Source organism: Dendronephthya gigantea, unplaced genomic scaffold, assembly GCF_004324835.1.
Source record: "Dendronephthya gigantea isolate DGI-Jeju-01 unplaced genomic scaffold, DenGig_1.0 000004F, whole genome shotgun sequence".
Taxonomy (NCBI): domain Eukaryota; kingdom Metazoa; phylum Cnidaria; class Anthozoa; order Malacalcyonacea; family Nephtheidae; genus Dendronephthya; species Dendronephthya gigantea.
This window is the reverse complement of record NW_021163014.1, coordinates 3,439,147-3,442,949: the sequence shown is the minus strand read 5'-3', so window position 1 is coordinate 3,442,949 and position 3,803 is coordinate 3,439,147. Positions and strand designations below refer to the sequence as shown.

The following is a 3,803-nucleotide window of genomic DNA, read 5'->3' as shown; positions in this document are numbered from 1 at the left end:
GGTACATGCGCGCTAGATGAAAATAATAGTGGGTTGAACTAATAATCATGCACAATTTACTGTAAATTATTTTAATCCGCCGCTGCATCAGTATGATCCATGTATTTTCTTCTACAGCTGTTCTTATATAATTATATAATGTCGTATATAGCAGGCATAGTAATCTAGTGTACTTGGCTTGGCCTCATTCGCTTGGCGATCATACGACCACTATAACGTTGTGAATATTTTGCATGAATTTAAAAACCATTATATACATGGCGTTAAATAGGTTGATTGTTTGACTTATATGTTATGTTAAGACTGTCTGTCATCAATTAAAATCATTTTTCCCCAAGAATGTCAGGAGAGGGATGTTTAATTCCCCCGGGTTTACATCAATGCATGCATTTCATCAAATAACAGTCGTCTGAATTAAAAACTTAATTCGTTCTTGATACTGAATTTCTTATTTATCATTTGTAGCTAAAGTGCATTACATTCCTTTCTTTCTTATTTCGCATGCGGCGATTGCAGTGAACATGTACAAGAGCGCGTTTTCGTCGCTTCCTGAAAACCGTTCGACCATTTCGCACACAAATTAGCCGACCCAGCGTTACAGCTAATATCGATATGCCATTGTTTTAAAAATCCAAATAAATAAGTTACAATTCAAATCCACCAATGAATATAATATTTTTGGAGCAATATAGACCCCTAAAATATGATAATATGATATACGAAAAATATTTTCCCTATGAATTTTATAAGCTTTAATCAGCCGACGAAATCAGCAATCCATGGACCAGCGCATCTACTTGCGTCAATGACTTTACATCGACATGTTCGAGAATGTTGTCTTCTATTTCCGTTGAACACTAGCTTAACTCACCCCCTGTGCCGATGATATTGAACAAGCTATATGTGTGTTTACATCATGCATGCCATCAAAATTCATTTGTAATTGACTTTATTCTGTATTTTTCTCCTCCTGTACCTGGAAGAGAAACCGTCTGTAAAATCGCACTGTTCTAACGTTTTCATGTAAAGGTTAGCTATGCGAGAGACTTCTTTTCTTGAATTCTGCATGGTTGCATGCGTGAATGTCATGCATGTCAATGTCTTTTCCGCAAAAATAAAACATTCCGACTTATAACGATGACTTGTGATGACTTGCGACACGCAGCTTTCTGCAGCTTTCGTCCAATTGGATATTGCTTTTCTATGCTTGCTAAAGAACGAAGCTGCTGCACTACCCGATGACTATATAAAGAGGAGAAAACCTTGTCACTGCTCACTTCATCGACTGAATCCTTTCACTGAAGACTGAACATTTGAAGTAAAGCTGAGTTGTAAAGAAATGTAAGTTACACGATACATTTTATACTCTATTTTTTAGGCATCTATATAACTTCGCGCCCGATTCATATCTCTCTATATACATATTATATTCATTCAGTTTACGTTCATCTTGAGTCTGTATATGTTAAGGTCTATCACATAAAATTTATGTAATTTTGCATGGCCGACAACAGCGCATGTATGTATATCAATTATTATAATTATATAAGTTTATCATAGTATTCTATATTATTCTATCATAGTATACCTCTATTGTTTTGATTTATTTTCCCCATCAATGCATTCCTTTTATATTATGTTATTCATGCGTAACTATTTAATAATTTCTGTAACTTATATCTATAATTTCTCTGTTTTATAGTATAATGCATGCTATGAACTAACGTATATATACCTTGATGTTTTATATTTTTAGCTCATCATGAATTCTAAATTTATCATCTGCTTGTTTCTTGTGATTTTCACCGTCACGAATGCAAACCTGGTGAAACGACGCGTGAACTCAGGTATAATTTGAAATTATAAAGCGATACGTCGTGATTATCCATCAAAATGATCACAAAATAGAAATATTTTGTTGTAATTAATTCAATCATTCTTCTGTCGCTGCATGGATTATTTTGTACCGCCTATTTTGTTTATAGACCTTCAAACTCAGTGCGAAGACTATAACTTTTTTTGTTGTCCTCTCACGAATCCTCCGACTTGTGCTGCGGGAGATGTATTGCCGTATGCGTGCTATGGATTGGGTAGTGTTTGCTGCAGAGTACCCTGCTTATAAGGTACCTCACGAGTTTATAAGTTTGCATAAAAAGCTAAAAATTATACAAAGCTGAAAATTAAACAAATTAACGGCATACAAAGCTGAAAATTATACAAATACAGCTCATCCTTACCGCGAAACAAATAGGAAATAAACAAAGTAAACATGCACGTACCCTTTGAAAACACCATTGTCTAAAAGAACACTTTTAAGCTTGCAGATTAGGAAATATTTCTCTTACACGGCTTCGTCTTGACCGTATCCATGTTCTTTTTTGCTATCTGCCATGCTTCATATAATTTTATTACCTTGTTTCTTCTCGTTTTATTTTGCACAAAGTTTAAAGGCTTTTACAAAAGAGTTTACGAAAATAGGAAATGACAGTTATCTTGCTGACGTTCTCATTGAAATACAAACCTTCTGTCTTAGCCAGTCAGAAGGTTTGTTGATTACCAGTTGTTTCTCGCGCATGCGCATAACTTACAAAACCGCCCAACGTCGAGCGTCCATGCCATAGAACTTGGAAAACTTTCGATTCCGCTATGTTCTGCCGGGTTCTATGTATAATTCCTAATCTCCAAGCGAAATTAGTTACCCTGCAGCCGCTCCGTGCCCGCTCGAGCTAGGATAATATTTACAAATATTTTCATTCTTTTCCATTAGCCCCCTTCACTCTACGCGTGATATTTGGTACGGCACGGATAAAAGTTCCGGCCGTGCCTCTTTTACAAGTACTTGGACTACCTAAATAGGTAGTCCAAGCACGGATAAAATCATAAAAATGGTATGGTTGCCGTACCAAGTATCGCGCGTAGTGTAAACGGGGCCATTATCGCACATTTTTCATGTCAAGTGCTTTTTCATTTTATTCCCTGTTTATGATCACACTTGGAAATGACTTTGTGATGTAACTGTAAACTTTATAGGCTTGTCAATTTATTATCATATCAATGCTTGAGATTGTATACGTTAATCATATGAAAGCCTGATTAAGACAAAAATTTTAGTATAAATATATATAATTATTTTTATTTATTGATATTGCTGCCTATTTGTAAGTTGATGCAATTTATAATTATATATAATATATAAATATATACATATAAATATATAAATATATATATATACCTTCTTTTTTCTACTTCCATTTAGATACCGAGTTTGCTCAAAAGTTGACGTGGAAAGTATGGTTATAGAAAAATCGACAAATATCCTTAGGCATTTGCTATGCATGATGATTTGAATTTGTTGAAACGGGATTAGAACTTCAATAAAGTTTGAAAAAGCTATACTTGTGTACTCTTATCATGTTTCTTTCCAAGCCTGTTCCATATATTTTTTCGAAAACCGAAAATATCACCACATGCAGAATAATCGCTATGGTTGCAGGTTTAAATTCAGGTGCCTCAATTTGTAGGCGCAACCTCCGGTGCGGGATTAGTACCCTTGATTGGTGTTTTGCGCCTGCTCAGGGATTAATATAATTTATATGTATTTTCATTTTCAGTTGCAATTAACATGGCCTAGAGCTTGAGATTTAGCTACTTTCTTGAAATAACAAACTATGACTTATTGCACTTTCTTATGATAAAATAATTGCTCAAGTGAATCCATGTTAACAATAATTAAATTCCTATAATAGATATATGAGAGAACATTTATGAATAACATCAAAACAATTAAGAATTTAAAATGATTT

The 3,803-nt window shown here is 34.3% G+C and overlaps 1 long non-coding RNA gene across 1 annotated transcript; it reads left to right on the top strand.

Moving 5' to 3' along the window:
* Window positions 1-1,188: 1,188 nt before the first annotated feature.
* On the top strand, window positions 1,189-3,386 carry LOC114515653. The gene is made up of 4 exons (XR_003686215.1): window positions 1,189-1,341; window positions 1,757-1,847; window positions 1,986-2,123; window positions 3,257-3,386. It is a non-coding gene; the product is annotated as an uncharacterized LOC114515653 (long non-coding RNA).
* The last annotated feature ends 417 nt before the right edge of the window (window positions 3,387-3,803 follow it).